General features: G+C 35.5%; 1 non-coding gene across 1 annotated transcript; it reads left to right on the top strand.

Moving 5' to 3' along the window:
* Positions 1-5,056: 5,056 nt before the first annotated feature.
* Positions 5,057-5,129, top strand: Trnal-uaa (transfer RNA leucine (anticodon UAA)). Its single transcript has one exon. It is a non-coding gene; the product is annotated as a tRNA-Leu (tRNA).
* Positions 5,130-19,054: the final 13,925 nt, after the last annotated feature.

Below are 19,054 nucleotides of genomic sequence, written 5' to 3'. Positions count from 1 at the left end.
TCCAATCTATTTTTTACATTTGACCAAAGGCTATTCTGTAATAGCCAGAAATAAAAGTAGAAAATAGATGAGGAATACAGAAGAATAAATATTCTGAAATCCATATCTATATTAGACAGATGCTATTAAAACCCAGCAGGAAACCCAGTGCATAAAGACCTTATCTTTAGAACAGCAACAGTCCATGTTCCAGGAGAATCTATAATGAACTCACTCTTCTGCCTAGTAATGTTAAGGGAGTCTACCAATCTAAAAGGATCCAAGCAAGTGTGCTGATTCTGGTAGCGCCTTGTGCTTTATACTCTAGGAGCTGACTTCCTCTGCTGGTCCTGCTCCAGACTTCTAAGACATTTTACATGAAAGAAGTTATAATGTTTTGCTCAGACTGTGCCTGGAATGTTAAAGGTTGACCATTATTGAGGGGAAAAATCCAGACACCAAAATGAAAAAAAAAAAAAGTGCATATATTGTTGGGATAAATGGGTGGCCATTTGGGGAAAAAATTGAAGTTGGATTAAAACCTACAGCCAACACAAAGCCAAACCAAATATGGTAAAGAAAAAAGAAAAGAAAGAAGAAAGAGAGAGAAAGAAAGAGACACGTGTCAGGGGCAGGGGGGATGAGAAAGGTAAAGCTATTAAAACAATAGAAGAAAAGTGGGTGATATTTTGTAATATCAAAGTAGGGGTGGCCTTTAACTAAGACCCAAAAGCCAGAAGCCATTAAAGAAAGATGGGGGAAAGAAGCAAATCTAATAAGACTATCAAATAACATCTGTATGATAAAACACACAAATAGAAAAAGCAAAGCAAAAAAAAATGCAATTAATCACAATAGCTAAACTATGGAACCAATCTAGGTGCCCTTCAACAGATGAATGGCTAAAGAAATTGTGGGACATATACACAATAGAATATAAACAATGGAATATTACTCAGCCTTAAAGAAGAATGAAATTATGGCATTTGTCAATAAAAGGATGTAGCTGGAGACTATCATGTTAAGCGAATTAAGCCAGTCCCAAAGAACCAAAGGCCAAACATTTTCTCTGCTATGTAGATTGCTAATTCACAATAGGTAGTAGGGAAGATGGTAGAGGTACTTTGGACTAGACAGGGGAGTGAAGGGGAGGGAGGAAGTATGGGAATAGGAATGATGACCCGTGTAACTCTATCTCATGTACAAAGAGAAGAATAAGAAGCCATACTCCATTTATGTATGATGTATCAAAAAGCATTCTACTGTCGGGGGTATAGCTCAATTGGTAGAGTGCTTGCTTCATATGCACAAGGCCCTGAGTTTAATCCCCAGTACTAAAACAAACAAACAAACAAAAAGCATTCTACTGTCATGTATAATTAAATAGGACAAATTTTAAATAATTTTTAAAATAAAAAAAATCACAATTCATATTATAGATAACACATAAGCTTTTAAACTTGATTTAAAATTATTTTTAATTATTATTAAAAATTATAAATTATATCATTATAAATTATTATAATGATTTTAATTAGAAAAATAAGAATAAAAAATTTTAAAAGTTTTCTTTGGTGGATCTTTCAAAAAGGAAAAAGAAAAATGGACAAAAGACAATTTCCATAAAAAGAAATAAAATGTCTCTTAAATAATTAAAAATATGTTTTAACCTCACTCATAACAAGATAAATATAAATAAAAACTAAACTATTTTTTTAAAAAAATCCAAAGTTTGATAATATAATGAATTGGGGGTTTGTGGGGCAAAAGGCATTCTTAAACATTATTGGTGGGAGTCTTAATTCATTTCCCTATGGAAATCTGTTTGGGATTATTTGGAAAACTATAAAATTCATGTGCCCTCTGCCCCAGCATTTATCCCATAGTATACTTGCACTTATGCAAAATGCCATATGTACAATGCTGTTCACTAAAGCCCCGCTGTAAGGATCTGATTAAATAAATTATATGATATCCATAAAATTGGCCATAAAAATGAGAAAACTTTTTAAGATACACTATTAAGAGAAAAAATATAAAACAATATGTATGATCCTATAACATTGGGTTAAAAAGGGAAGATATAGATTCACATTTGCTTCATATAAAAAAATTCTGCAAAGCTAAACAAGAAGCTCATGACAGTAGTTGATTTTGGAATGGGAACAGGGAGTTACTGAATAAATGGATGAAGGAGTAAAAAGAATACTTTTTATTAATCCTGTTCAGGAATTTTCCAAATCATGACAAATTTTTGTTGTTGTTCATAAGGGGAAAGTAAACAAGTTTCTCATTTTTAGTTCAAGAAATGGCCTCAGATTTAAGCCAGAGATTTTTTTCTAAAAGCACAGTTGACTAGGTTATAAATAATCAATTTATAAATAAATACAAATATTTATTTCCAGTTACACAGCTACTATGTAAACTTTTAATTATAGTGTAAACTATGTATTATATATGAAAATCTACAATATATAATATCATATAATTATATGTAAATATGTAATATAGAGTTATACCTTTATAACATATTATTATATACATTTAGCTTCATATATACAGTCAGCTCTCTACATATGCAAGTTCAAAATCCTCAGGTTCAACGAAAATATATATATATTTTTAAATGCATGTACAAACTGGGCATGGTGGTGTACACCTGTAATACTAGGAGGCTGAGACAGGAAGATCACAGTTTGTGGCCAGCCTCAGCAACTTTGGAAAAACCTATCTCAAAATAAATAAAAAGGACTTGGGATGCAGCTCAATGGTAAAACATCCCTGGGTTCACTATCCAGTATAATAATAATAATAATAATAATTATTATTATTATTATAAATAATAACAAAAAAGTAATCTAGAGATGATGTAGAGCATACAAATGGGTATGTGTCACTTACATGCTGACACTATGCATTTTATATAAAGGATGCACCCTTGGATTTTGATATCTGTGGAGGGTCCTGGAACCAATTCCTGTGGACACTGAGGTATGACTGTATATGTATGTACACCCACACATGCATGCACATCTCAAACTTGCAAACCGAGCTGGCTGTGAAAACTACTTACAGAAATTAGGTTAATGAATTAATCAGCCAAGTAAATTCTCCTTTTCTTCATTTCATCAAAGAAATGGTCTATGTTCCCAAATACGTGTATGTTGTATTAATTCATGTGCTACATGCTGTTATGAAGTTGAAGTTGTTGAGATCATGTAGAGCTGAGCACTATGCAGACAAGGATCACAAATTTACCATGATTGTGATTGCTTTTCCCCTGTATTGTTGCAGTAAAATCTTTGCATACACGTACTACCAGTGTGGCACAATCATTTCCTATTCCACTCAGAACCTTTTCATACCTTGTGATTTTGAAAGATGTGAATGTATTACCTATTCAAAAGATTAAATCGATTTTAATGATTCATTTTTTAAAATTAGTATAAAAGTTCTGTTTCAAGATGACTAAATGAGCATACATTTTCCATTTCTCTCATGACCCGGTTAAATTCGAGAAATAATATAAAATGGAACAAATCCATGGAATAAAACATGTCTTTGGCAGGCAAAAAAATTATATTTTTCTAGAAACTAGAAAGCAGCTGGGCTCAAATGGTCGGATAAACCAGAAGAGAAGAAATCATGATTTCAAATATTCATAGGCTAAAGCAGCGGATGAGGTGGGAGACATTTTTCTGAGTAGCTTTCTAGAGAGATCCAAGTTCACAGTAAGCATGTACAAAAAGCAAATAATCTGGGCTAAAGGGCAGAAATTTTGAATAGTGCTTCTCTATCTCCCTTCTCACTAAAGAGAGGCCCACTGATTGCAGTATTTTATGTCCTCTGGGTGTGGCTGTTAGAAGTGTGGATAAAGAAAAGAGCCTGAAGTGATTTGGGGCCTCCAAAACAAAAACAGACAACATACAAGCAGGCATTCTAGACCTAGAGGCACCTAAAACTCTGTGATCAGCTGAACTCAGAGTCAGCTTCCTGCAGAGAATCAGTCTTCTTTACTGATTGGCAGTTGCCTGTCTGAAATGTAAACTGTAAAGGATGCCTGCATCTTTGGTAACTCCTCTTCTGCCAAAAGAGCCCTCCTTGTCAGGGAAGAGGACTAGATAGATAATGTCCCTGAGAGAAAAACTAGAATCCTCAGAATGACAAAATTAGTTGAGTACTATTGAATATAAAAGAAAATAATATACCTAGATATGTCCTGGTAAAAATTTAGAATTTTAAAAAAAATTAATTAAATAATGTTTTAAATAATTTTTCAAATCTTTGTTTTATTCATTTATTTATATATGTGGTGCTGAGCATCAAACCCAGTGCCTCACACATGCTAGACAAGCTCTCTACCACTGACACACCATCCCAGCCCGAAAAGTTACAATTCTGAGTATAACAATAAAATGCTATATATACCAGAATGGATTAAAAATAAAAATAAAAAAGGTTACTTACAAAGGAAATAGAAATAGGCACTCAATAGCTATGTGGGTTCTTATAGAAATTTAACAGAAAATTATTTTGAATCTAGAATTCCATACTTAGATTAACTATTAGTCAAGAGTGAAGGAAAACAATGACATATTCAGGTTTACAGTAATAGCTAAGGGTCATTAAACTCTTCCTGCAAGCCAGGTGAAGCTCTGAGCTCCTTGTAGTTTTTAACTATTTATTTTATCCCAGAACAACCCAATTAATTTGGTACTATTATTATCTCTGGTTTTACAAATGAGAATACAGAATCATAGAGAAGTTGAGAAACTTGCCAAAGACTCCTTGCACTCACAGAAGGCAGGTGTGGGTTTGGAATCCAATGAGTTTGGCTGCAGAATACACACTCTTAATTATTATATAATAGTGCTGGTCTATTGATTAGACACTCAGAAAAATCATTCTCATGTACATTTCATGAAAAAAAAATCTTGAGGCTATACTATAGTAAAGTGAATAAGGAATTCAAGAAAGAGGAAAATGTAGGATCCCAGAAATACCAGCACTAACCTGGGAGTCAAGACATTTCAGGATGACAGTTGCCTAGGAAATTAAAACAGAATATTGGAGGGCTGGGGATGTAGCTCAGTTGGTAGAGTGCTTGCCTTAAATGCATAAGGCCCTGGGTTCAATCCCTAGCACTGCCAAAAAAAAAAAAAAAATCAGAATATTTCATGAAGAACCTCATTAAAAAGGGAGATCCCATTGTAAAGACTGTAAAACCCAGTTCTTAATAGTAAAATGATGGCATCTACTCTACTCCTTCAGTCAACAAGAAAAAACAAAAGCAATTGGAAGCTCAATTAATTTTCAGCCATTTATTTTGAAGCCAAAGAAAAAAAGAATGCTTGAAACACTCTCATTCGAAAGAGATGGAATTAGTCACATGAACATTTCTGTCTACATGACTCCACGATACTTTGCTTCTCCAATGTAAAATATTTACATATTCAATATTTTAAATATAGTGTATTACTTTTCTATTTTTAGTTAACTATAGGAAAATCATGCAAAATTAGATTTTCTATAGACATGGAATAATAAAAGGTTTGTAGTATATAAGCAGTGTAATAGTTACTAGAAAATCAAAGGATGAAGGGAGAAAAGACACATATGCAAGGGAAGTAGATATTTTTTTTAATGAAGTGTTAGAGATGGAACCCAGGTCCTCAATAATACTAAGTAAACACTCTACCACTGAGCTACATCCCCAGCCCTGCAGGAGAAGTAGAGAAATGCTTATTTCCTCATTTTATAGAGCAAAGAATTATTAAATATAACTGTAAAATATTGCAGATGTATAAAGGTAAACACTCAAATAAATTAAAAACACATTGAATGAAAGCTCAGAGGTGAAGAGAAAAAGAAGATGGAGGATAAATATAAATGTGCTAAACTCTTCAACTTTCATAGCATAAAGTTGATAGGTACTATTCAAATTCCACAAAACAGGAAACAGATATACAAGTAGAGTTTATAATGATATCTACCAGGTTAAAATTAGAAATGGCTCAAAGGTGTTACATCTGAAGAATGAACCTATTGTGTCTGGTTTTTTGTTTTTTGGTTTTGTACTAGGGGGTTAACCTAGGGGTGTTTTACCACACAGCCACATCCTAGGTCTTTTTTTTTTTTTTTTTTTTTTTTTGAGACAGAGTCTTGAGTCTTGGTTAGTTGTTTAGGGACTTGCTAAATTGCTGAAACCAGCCTTGAATTTGGGATCCTCCCATCTCAGCCTCCCAAGTCACTGGGATTACAGGTATGTACCACCACACCTGACTTCTGTTGTTTTCACTATGTGTATGTATTACTTTAAAAATAGAATCAGGCTGATGAGTAGATGGACAAATGAATGAAAAGAGGTAGAAAGTTGCACTACATTCAGGAACAGGGACATTTAATCAAAAACGTGAAGATTAAATGTATCTAAATGAGAAAAGGAAAGAGTATTTCAGCAGAGTCCTGCCTGAAGGGAAGAGAAATAGAGAATTTGAGAAAGAGAAGGAAATTCATTAACTGAGTTGTGGAAAAGGGAAAAATTGAAATAAGTCTGGAAAGATAGGCAAACCTCAGGGCTTGTGTGCATGTTAAGGAGTTCAGAAAGGAAGTTACTGAAAGGTCCTAAAATATGGAATTCTGGTTGCTATAGAAATGTACCACTCAAATCTTCCTTCAAAAGAGTATTAGCTGTAATGAGAATAATTAGCTAACAGTCTCCAGATGCAACACCTTCTGGTTATACTGTGTCAAATTGAGACCATGCTTCTCTCAGGCCAGAGTTTCCAGTAGTGACTGAACATAGTACAGTGGTGGTATCTGAGCAAGGACACAGCTGCCAACATGAAACTCCTCTCACAGGCAATGTATGCACTCAGGTGTCTCACCCAAGCAGCCAAGACTATTTTTAAAGCTTTAAGGCAGTCTCATTCTCCCCTTTCCCTTGATCTTTCAAAGGTATTCCCCTGTGTTAGTCAGCTTTCCATCACTGTAGCAAAATACTTGAGAGAATTAACTTATAAAGAAAGGTATATTTTAGTTTATAGTTTTGGAGGTTCCAGCCCATGATTGATTGTCCCCATTTTTTTGAGACCTGTGACAAGATAGCACTTCCTGGCAGGGATGCATGATGGAGCAAAACTGTTCACTTTATATTCATGGAGCCAAAAGACACAGAGAGGAAGGGACTGAGGTTCCACATCCTCTTTGAAGGTATGCCTCCAATTACATAATGACCTCCCACAATGATCCACCTCCTAAAGATTCCACCACCTCCTCCAATCACTACCCTGGGGACCAAGCCTTGAACACACAGATTTTCAGGGGATACTCACCCAAGCCATAGCAGTGCCCCAATAAAACCTCTCTCACTTCTAGTTCCATCTTGGCACTTGCTTCCTAGAGGACTTGAACTGACCCATGGAGTGACATGAGGTCTCATCGTACTATAGAGAGTTGAATAACTGTGATAAGATTGAATGTAAAGGACAAATTAGAACATTGTTGCAGAAATCTTCATGAGATCTTTTGCAGATCAGGAATTTGATAGAATTGAAGATATTAAAGTGATATATTCAGATTAGAATTAACAGCTCCTGATGGCTTATTAACAGTGAGGGGAAAGGTAGAAGCCAAGGGTGAGTCCCAGTTCCTGACTGAGTATTGGTATCAACCATTAACATAAGGAATAATTGGTTGTTCTTCATACCAGTCCCTATCTTTAGATATCTCTGCAGTTGATATTATGCCTGGATCCCAAGAGTTCACTTTTCTTTCTCAGACCTGAGATCCTTAAGAACATCATAGATATTAATTTTAGGCAGCAGCCTCTCCATTTCTTTCTTTTTTCCTTTTGTGCAGGGATCCTAATACTCTTCAAAAAGAGAAGGAATGGAGAGCTCTACATAAGGATGACCATAGTAATCTCTATCCCATCATCTATCACTCCCCAATTTTCTGTCTCAGTTTGATTGGACACAGGCTTTTATAAAACTATACCTCCAAAATCCCTACAGTTTTCCTGAATGCAGAAGATTATGAATGAAAGATGGCTTGCAGAACAGGTTTAATCAATGTGAGTATACCATAATGGTGTTTCGTCTATATAATGGCTAAACTATCTTCCACGTGACTTCTCAGACCAACAGATAATATCTGAAATCAACTACTTATGAAATTCCTGGTTCAATCTATGTGCCTCACACTATCCATTTAGAGGATTCACATGACGCAAACAAATCATAAAACATTTTGAAATAGAGATTGTTTCTTCACCTGCTCTCCAGAAAAATCAATGGTTCTCATTTTCTGGAATTTAATCAATATAATTTACATATTAAAAATATATATCCCACTTGTATTCTGAATTCTTCAAATAAGAAACCTTCTCAAGAAGGGGAGAAGTTTTCTATGGTTTGCAGAAGTCACTGCAGTATCTTAGAAGTTATGATGAGATGAATAATGATTTCCCCACCGGTAAAGATGTCTACATCCTAATCTGCTAGGACCTGTGTTACTCTGTATGCAAAAGGGATTTGAAGATGTGATAGACTAAGGATTTTGAGAAGGATAAATTATCCCAGAGTATTTGAGAACGCCTGATACATAATAGGTCCCTTTATAATATAAAAGTGAGAGATAAGAAAGATTGAAGGTGTTGTGATAACCAAAAGGAGACATTAGAGTGATGCTTCCACAAACAATGGAGTGCCAGCAGCTTCTAGAAGCTTGACGAGGTACAGAATGGATTCTCCCCAGAGCTTCCAAAGGATACCAGACCTGCTGACACCTTGGATTTAGCCCAGTGAGTTTGATTTCAGACTTGTAGCCTCCAGGACTATAATATAATGAATGTGTTGTTTTAAGTCATAACATTTTTGGCAATTTGTTACAGAAGCCATAAGAAACCAACAGAGAAGCAAAAAACCTCATTGACCTTTGAGTCCTACATGGGCAAGAGAGATGCCTGCACTGCCAGAAGGATTCCAGTTCCAGATAACTTTACTAGTTATATTTCTTGTGGAATTCAGTCCGGCTGAAGTCAACCATCCTATTTGGGACTGGAAGTCACTGATTGTTTAAAGCATTATCTTGAAAAGGCATGAAAAGGTGGACAACATTCTTAAACTACCATGCCTTGTAGAAGCTTACTAAATATGACAAATGTTCCCAGAAGGCTATGTGATCCATCTTTTTGGAAGACTTCAATATTAACATCCCATAAATAACCTCAAAATTTCCAGGCGGTCCTAGATTGCTTCATGATATCTTCTGCCCAGAAAACTTTATGGAAATTCAACCCACTGTTAGCTTATCAAGGAAGTCTGATGCAGTATACATAGCTTTTGTTGAGGCCAGACAGGCCTACACACAGGTGTTTCACCCAAACTCAAACTCCACCTATGCCAAGATAATGAATATAGTTTGAAGAAATTATTATTGCATAATTCAATGATGATATCATGATGTTTTAAAAACTGGGATCAGATACAATAATTTTCCACACTAAAACTGAAATATTTTTTATCTCAGTTTTATTTTTTAAATTTTATTTATTAAACATGGTTTATACCTCAATTTAGGCATAAGTATTTTAAATATAAGCAGTGCATAGGCACCCATTCCATGTCAATCCCCAGCATGAGAGGCAAGCACTCTACCAACTGAGCTACATCCCCAGCCTTACAACTGTTTTTAATTTCATTCACTTATTTACCAAACACTTATGGCCTACTGTCTACTGATTGGCCACTTCTTCAGCATGGCCTTCCCTAACCACTCAATCTAAAGAAGGTTCCTTATACTACTTAAATTTTTCTTTTTGGGTTTGGGATTGAATGCAGGCCCTCACACATGCTCAGCAAGTACTCTACCAATGAGCCACACCCCAGTCTTGTATCACTTTCTTTCTTGTAACCTTCTGTTCTTGTCTTTCATAGACTCTTCCTATTTAATTTATGTGCTTCCTCTTTTAGGAGATCATGCTGTTTTGTTCATCCTTAAAAAACACAGTGTTGCACTAAGTAGTCACTCAACATGTATTTATTGGGTGGATGGATGAAAGGATGGGTATGTAGAGATACAGGTGGATATATGAATATAACAAGAACAATTCTATTTGTATCATTTACTTTTGTAACTCAGCACCTCCCATAGTGCTTGGTGTATAGTGTGGTTCTATACATTTGTTGGCTATAGCCTAGGCACTGGGGATGTAAAAATGATTAGGGCCACCATTTTGGCCTTGCAAAATCAAGTTTTAGGGAAGGAAATTTATAAACTAATAAATATAGCAATGTGAGATGTGTTATGGTATGTTAGAAATACTAACTAGACACTATGGAGATCCAGAGGTGTGTGCTTAACCTCTTAACAAAGTTCAAAGATGTTTCCTAAAGGAGGTTGTTCTTGAGCTAAGTCTCAAAGTATGTCCAGTTTTCTAACAGAGGAAAAGCATTCTGAAAGATGACATATAAAGACAGGGAGGATCATCTGAGGGATCATGGAGTCATCCAACATGGCTGCAAAACATGAGATGCTATAAACTAGCAACAAATGAGGCCAGAACAAAGGCCACTGTCCTAAAAAGTTTTAGCTTTGTCTAGTAAGTGATGATGAGAGTTGGATGACAAGTATGAGAATGACATGATCAGATTTGCATTTTTGAAAGGTCACTCTGACTGAAGAATAGCTAATAAGATGGAAGGACAAGAAGGCATGAACATCAGAATTCGTGTGAGAAACAATGAGGGGTTGAACTTAGCAGTGGCAGTAAAAATAGAGAAGAGCTCAATTCAGAGACTATTAAAAAGGTAGAACAGACAGAAGGAGACAGTTACCTGGAGACTGATGGAGAGGGATGTCCAGGATGATTCACGGGTTTCCAGCTTGAGCACCAAGATGAACTATGGTGGCATTAACCAAAAATTGGAGGAAGAAAGAAGACAGATGTTTGGGGATATGTTACCTTTTAGGTTCCTCAATCTAGAAGGATTCAATCACTGAAAATTCTGTAACTCATGACAGGAGTCAGACGAGGAAGAGGTTTGGCAACCATCAGTTCATTGAAGATCGCTACAGTACCCAGCAAACAGAGAATGGGTGAGAAGAGACTGAGGGTTGAACCCTGTAGAATAAGTACTGTTCATTTCAATATTAAACTATGGCTTATTTGGTATAGATTTTTTCCACTGACTTAATAACTTATTCACTCTGGTTAGAGGATTCCATAATATAATTTTAGTTAAGCATATGCAGTGTTGGCAGTGTTGCTGTTTATAATAACTCAAGGTTTATATTTTAATCTTTTTAAATGTTTTAATTATTTGTATAATTAAAACATATACAACGTACTGCACAAATCATGTCATTTTATATCTTTGGTTTTAATTGCAAAAATAAACATGTAGACAAAGACGAATCTTGAAATGACTTCCTCTCTGCCTCCTCCTTCCTTTGCTTATACTGTTGTTTTTTTGCTACTCAAATATTATTACAACTGTGCTCTGCTTTTGAGAGAGAGAAAGTCACCTGGCAAATTACCATTTCAAAGTTCTTAAAGAGCTGCTGGAAGAAAAACCCATAAGATAGAACAAGTTAATGGTTATTAGCATATTCATAAACTGAGACATAAGGTCAAACTCCTTATTTTCATTCCAAAAAGTCACCTACTTATGTCATTGGTCATGCTTTTTGTTCTATAGCCAATAGATTGTGTGATTTGAATAAATTCTCAGAGGCATTTATACTTTTAAAAAATAACATAAAAAATAACATTCAGAAGAAAGTTTATTTTTTATTTTTTTTTAACAGTTAAATGTACTTGTTAAATTAAGATACTGCAAGGGTTTAGGCAGCTATGCAGAAAACTTCAGAAGAGCAATCTGTTGTCCTTTAACAGCCTCATAATCTCATGAGTAAAGCCTCTTTCCATTCATTGATATTTGTAATAAAAATTGTGACAGCGTCATGCTGAAGTAATTTCCTTGCTAATGTAATGGCATTAAGATATTCAAATTATCATTGTCTTTTGTACTGAGAGTTTTCAAAGAAGCATGCGAAGGAAATTCTCCCTATCTGTATACTTCTAGGGAGACAGGGAAAATTTCTTTAGCATGCTATTCATCAAGAGGCACAAAACACTATAATGTTAGTTTGGAAAAAAAAATATGAGAAAATTCATGAGGCATTAACAAAATAAAAAACTCTTTTAGACATGGAAAAATCAATATGACATGGCTACAAAAATTAGAAGACAGGGATATTTTGTATGTATGAGGTAGCAACCTTCAAGGTTGGCCTGATAGTTGGGCAAAGAGATAGCCACTTAAATGATTTGAGTCAAACATCTCTGCCTGATTAGAAGAAGAGATGATGTGAATTGAGAGTATGCTTTTTGTACTGTTTCATTCCTGGAATCCTTGAGTAACCTCAGATAAATCAGCAAGGACTGGGGGGAAGTGTTTTTCTCCTGCCTCTGGCAAAGTCAAGACCCTAAAAAGATTCCTTGTGCCTTCATAAATATGAATTCTTCCTCCCCTGTCCTTTAATGTTATTATCTTCAATAAGACATTTTTTTCTTTAGGAAACTATCAGGAACATAGTATGACTATGGAGTATGACTCCCAGACATACTCCATGGTCACACCAAGTAGATCCCGGTCTCTGCACTTTGCATCTACGTTTGTATCTGTCTCTGTCTCTCTTCTAACCATATCCCAACATCCAGCACCTCCTTATTCCAACATTTGCTGTCATTGTGGAGGGCCAACTTGAACCACTGGCTTTTTGCAGCCTTTGCTGATTTTCTTTCCTAAACCTTCAGCCCAAATCAACTGAATATATGGTGCCCTCACCACCACCATGTATGGTTTTTAAAGTACTTTCTACAAACCTTCACAGTCCATCACTTTCTTCCTATCGTTTAGCCTTTCCTTCTCTTATTTACTCAAAATTCAACTTCTCAGTGAGAGACCTACCCAAAACATCTATCCAAAATTTTGAAACCACCTTTCTTTTAAAATCCCTTTTTCAGCCAGATGTGGTGGCACATGCCTGTAATCCCAGTGACTAGAGAGATTGAGGCAGAAGGATAGCAAGTTCCAGGCCAGTCTCTTAGAGAGAGACACTGCCTCAAAATAAAAACTAAAAGGGTTGGGGATGTAACTCGGTGGTAAAGCACTTCTGGGTTCAATTCCCAGTAGAGAAAAAAAAATACTGCTCTTCTGATTTCTTAAATACTTAGCACTGTCTATCATGTAAAATTTCCTTCATTATCTTGTTTATCATCAAATATAAGCTCTATGAATGCATTCGTATATGGTCTCCCCTACTTGGACTCTATGTCCCCAGAGAACCTAATATAGCATCTGGCATGCAGTGGATTAGGTAAGGAACAGAAAGGCATAGAACCTAAGACCATTCCAGAGAATGGTACATCTGAATAGGGAGACAATCAGCTGCTATTCCATGAGGGCATTGTGGGTCAAGAGAAGAAACTATCCCAACATGCATACCACAATTTATATCCTTTTCTTGACTATAATGCTGAAGAACATTCTGGATCCTTGGTACATTGTTCATATTTAACATACACGGATCACTTATAAAGATTGCTGATGATATTTGTCAAAGAAAGATAATGCTGGAATATCTACTGTTTGCTTCTAAAGGATATGTTTAAGGTTAGAAGAAACCTTCACATGACAATATCATATGACAGCTGTAGCTTGTAGAAAGTATAATCCATGACCATTTTTCTCCTTATACAAAGTGGTGTTCCTGTAGTAAAATCAGTTCCAAAGTCATAATGTAAAATATTGTGAAAATGTCATGGGTAGATAGTGCAGTATGGTTTCTAATGGGGAATAATCATTTTGAATGTGCATGTAACTTAACCTTTTCTTTCTCAATTTTTATCAAAAGCTTTCAGAGAGTTTAGGAAAGTATCACAAAATATCTGCTGAACAGCAGTATTGAGAGAAGCAGGGTTTGCTATCTGGAATAAAGTAAACTTGCTTGGAACATGAAATTCAAACTCCATGCTCACAGTGTATCTGCCATGCCTTGTTCATGCAGGGAATACTATCCAGGAATGTTAGATCCTAAATAATTCTATCTTGAATGACACAAAAACTAATAAAACTAACCCAACAGTTATGGTATACCGAATGTTCTATCACATAGAGCAGAAAGAAATTTTTAATCTCATTTCACTTAGTGGCTGGTAATCTCAAGTAACTAACTTAATCCCTCTGAGCTTGATTGCCTTATCTCAAAACAAAGATAACCCAACAGAATTGACTTACCCAGTTGTTGCAAGTTATCTAATAAAATACTTTGTATGAAAACATTTGTTAAGCTCTGAAGTACTATACAAATTTAATGTATGAATTTTGTCCTTTTGAGATATTTGGCACCCAATTCTTGCCTCAACAAATGACATTGTTCTCAAGCTTTCCTTTGACTGATCTTAAATTGGTTCAAGATTAAGTTTCTTCCCACTGAAGGTATTTCTTCATAGTTTGCCTCTGGCCAGATTTCTTGGAAAACTAGAACTCAATGACCTCTCTGGATTCTGTTTGACTCAGCATTTAATTGTAGGTCTACACAGAACTGCCACTTAAAAACTGATTATAAACTAAGGGTGCTCTCCCTGTCCATTGGAATCCATGTAAGTAATATGCAGTATTTGAGGGTGGAGGACAAGGTGGTGTGGAATTTCACTTCACTTTTAGAGAACTAAACCAATTCCTTCTCTTTAAGAATACTTATTTGAAAGGACTTTTGATTTCTCCTCATTATATAGAAACTATTACTCCTGTTTGCCTCTCACTTTAACACAGGGCCAAATCTACACTGAAACTAGAAAGCGTTCTCAGTTGGCAAAAGACGACCAGGAAACCAGATCTGATGGCTAGAGTAACAAGGTCTGTGGACTGGTTCCTTCTTCAAAAAATAGCAGCAGCATCCAACAGATACCGTGCTTACCATATGCAAGGCTTTTATACCTATTAATTGATTTACTCTTTGCCATTATTTATCCTCATCTTACAGATAAGGAAAGTATAGATGGTCCATGACTTACAACTCGACATGATTTTGTTTCAACTTTATGATAATGTGAAAGCTACATACATTTAGTAGAAACCATACTTCAAATTTTGAGTTTTAATTTTTTCCTGGTCTAGTAATATTCTCTATGATACTCCTCATGATGCTGGGCAGTAGAAGAGTGCCACAGCTTCCTTTTGGCCATGTGATCATGAGGGTAGACAACAGGTACTCTACAGTATACTGTGTTGCTCAGCTATTATGATCTATAGGTTAAGTATACCAAGTGCATTTTTTATTTATATTTTCAACTTACAATAGGTTTATTGGTATGTGATACCATTGTAAGTCAAGGAGCACTTACAATTTACATAATATCAATCAGCCAGTAAATGACTGGGATTCAAACTCAGGCCAATTGGCTCCAGAGTCTATAGCCCTAACTCTACGTTATATTCCAATAATAAAGTAATTTCTATCATTGTTATTATTTATTGTTACTGAACAAATTACCCCAAAATTTAGTTGTTTAAGAATATCAGTTTCAGTCAGTTAGAATTTGGACACAATTCAGCTGAGTTATCTTTTCAGGGTCTTTCTCATGGTGCAGTCAGTGTCCTCTGGGGTTATAGTCATTTCCAGGATTGACCAAGGAAGTATTCACCTCTAAACTCACTCATGATACTGTTGATAGGATGTAGTTCTTTTCAAGCTATTTGACAGAAACCACACTTAATTCTATCTAAGGTTGTTCCCTCGATCGTGGCAGCTTGCAAAACATGCAAGTTAGGAAGTAAATAGAGAGTCAAGCAAAAACATTGTACCATAACAACAGAAGTGACATCCCATCACTTTTTGCCATACTCTATTAATTAAATTAAGTCACTAGGTCCAGCTCACACACAACTGGAGATTTCACAAGGGCATGAATACCAAGATGTGGAGAATCACTGGGAGTCATATTAGAAGCTGCCTACCACATAATAATTAATGCTGTATAAATAATAAACAACTAACATTTATTGGAGGCTTACTATGTACCCGGCAGTAGTCCAAGAATTTTACATATATTGCTTATTTAATCCTCACCACAAACTGAATTTGACTGATGAATTAGAAAGAAGGAGTGCTGGAATTAAACCAAGGGGTCGAAAAATTAAGAATACCATTTTCCTGGATCCCAACAGGGAAAATACATGTCAGAATGCTTCAAAACAACAGTCATGAACTATAAATTTATTCCCAACCACATCTCCTTTAAGTAATCTTTCATCTTATCTGCAGAATGGGCCTTTTTAGTAGTTTCACAAAATAACTCCCCTCAGGCTCTGCCAGTCCTGATGGTAGGTAGGGAAGAAAAATTATTCTTAAAAAACAAAATAAAAAAACACTTTGGAGGAGCAGTGCTGGGGACTGACTGATCTTAGGACTTCTAGCATGCTAGGTAAATACTGCACCACTGAGCTACACTCCCAGTCCCCAAAACACTATTTCTCATGCACGTTATAATTCATAAAAATGAATATATCTTTATATTTATTCTGTTTTTAGGCCTGAACAGCTAATAAGAATCAGCTTAAGTTATCTACATGAAATTTACCCAGGATTCGAGATATCCAAATAAATTTTAAGTTGTTTATTTCCTGCTTCTCTTCAAAAAGTGGTTGAGATAACTGGCTGCCAACCTTAAAGAAAGCTAAGAGACAACAAGCACCTGCTCTGAATGAGTCTGGGCTCTTTGGAATTGGATGGAGGAAGTATTGACCTGCTGATCTGACTCTCTCCAGCCCTACCCTCCAAATTAGAGGCCGGGAGAGAGGTAGGATGGCTCAGCACAGGAGGAGCTAGAAATCCTCTTTCCTATTTTTAAGGACTAAAGCAGTTGCTTATTATAAGAGCTATGTGGAAGACATCCCAGATTCCTAGGCTGCCGGGTGTGTGTCTATTTTCAAGCCTCTGATATTTGCAATGACACATCCTTTAAGCATCTAAAAGTCAGTTCCTGGTCAAGTTAAAAATATCAACAAATGAGTATAGATTTAAAATCCTAAATAAAATATGAACAAATGAAATTCAATAGTTTATTATTAAAAGACTAATTTACTAAGAAGGGTTAATTTAGGCATGCTGTGAAGATCATCTATTAACATAATAATATGATTTATTACACTACTGGGTCAAAGAATAATATCATCTCAATAGAAACCAAAAAGGCATTTGCTAGAATTTGGCAACTGTTCATAATTAAAGAAAAATGTCTCAGTAAACTAGGAGTAAAAGAAGCCTACTCCACCATGACAAAAAAAAATTCTTATCTAAACAAACATTTAACAACAAAACATGAGATTTCCCAATGAAGTCAGAATTAAGAGAAGGGCGGGTTTTTTTTTTTTTTTTAAGCACAAAAGAGAAAACAACCTAGATGTTCAGCAACTTACTATTAAATAAGTTATGATACACTCAGATATGAAATGCAATGTAGACATTATAATCATGTTGATATATCTGTAGATAATGTTTGTAAATACAAAATGTGTGTGAATGGAATTATGTACCAAAAATATTTTGAAAACAAATACACACTTTTAAGAGTGATTTCTTTAGAAGAGTAAGATTGGTAGAATTTAAGGCCTGTTCTAATTCAGGAAGATCCTGTAATATACAATTCTGTGCTTTTAAAATATTTTTGAAACAAGTAAATATTGTGTATGCAATACTTAAGCCAATGGGTTTTAAATTTTTTTTTAGTTGTAGATAGACACATACCTTTATTTATTTATTTATTTATTTAAAGCAATGCTGAGGATCAAACCAAGTGCCTCACGTGTGGTAGGCAAGCACTCTACCACTGAGTCACAACCCTAGCCCCTTAAACCAACCTTTTTAAAAAACCAAGCAATATTGACAATAAAAAAAAATATATTTCTCATGGAAAAATGATATTACGTATAATACAATGCAATACATATTAATACATTGAAGATTATCCAAAGGATATAACCCCAAATTTTGACTTTGGTTGTTACGCTTTTGAAGCCAGATTTAAAGTTAGGTAGTTAGTGTAGTTAGGTAAATCGGGTCTAATATCGAGTGAAATCTAAAATGGAGGCCATGCTGGAAATGACTCAGGGAAAACACAGGACAACTCATGGAATGTTAATGAAGTCCTGAAAAGGCCCTAGGCCAAAGTCCACCTGGAAGAAGTGTTAATGAACAGCCCCCAACGGATTTGGAGATAGCCCATTCCAGAGAAGTGATAAGCCCATCCCAAAAGTCCTTCCTGCTCAGACTACTTCTTTCGCCCACCTGTGTCCCACCCCTCAGGCCTTCCAACCTACATTCCATCACCAAAACTATAAAAAGGGAGACAACTGCACTTCCACGGATTCCCCTTCTTGCTCCGGGAGAAGTCTTGCTCCGGGAGAAGTCTTTTCTTCTGTCCTTTAATAAACTTCTAATCTCTACTCTTACCTTGCCTCGCCGTGCTTCTTTGGTGTTATTCTTCAACATCGGGGAGCAAGAACTCGTCACCGGTCAACAGCGGTAACACTTTTATGATCAATTATGTAAAATATTTTTTCTTTTGCCCTAAATGCTTTTGTAATTTTGTACTTAGGAAAAAAGATTACTTTAAAACCATGGTGATCTTCATAGATTATACTGAGCAAGTATTACAGAGTTTATAGAAAAATTTGTTTTTTTAAATTTGGTTTCTAAAAGGGTCACCATGCCTTCTAACTCCATTTAAATCTTACAAAACGTTTGGGAAAGCTAAAAGCTTCCATTTCATTGCAAAGCCATCTCTCTTTCCTGGCTTAATTTAGTCATTTCTCTAAGGTGTAAGATCTTGGAATCAGTCTTCACTCCTTTTTCTTCTTTATGTAGTTACTAACTTCTCTAAAGGATCCTTCCTTCATCTTTCACACAGCTCTTTTCCATTCTAATCTATACCTTCCAGTAAGACCTTTTGCTGAGAGCCATAGCCCAGTCAGAAGGGAGTGGGCCAGCAAGCCATTGAGATGAT

The sequence above is a fragment of the Ictidomys tridecemlineatus genome, chromosome 6 (assembly GCF_052094955.1).
Source record: "Ictidomys tridecemlineatus isolate mIctTri1 chromosome 6, mIctTri1.hap1, whole genome shotgun sequence".
NCBI lineage: Eukaryota > Metazoa > Chordata > Mammalia > Rodentia > Sciuridae > Ictidomys > Ictidomys tridecemlineatus.
Note: the sequence above shows the minus strand (reverse complement) of the source record. Positions and strands in the feature narration are given on the sequence as shown.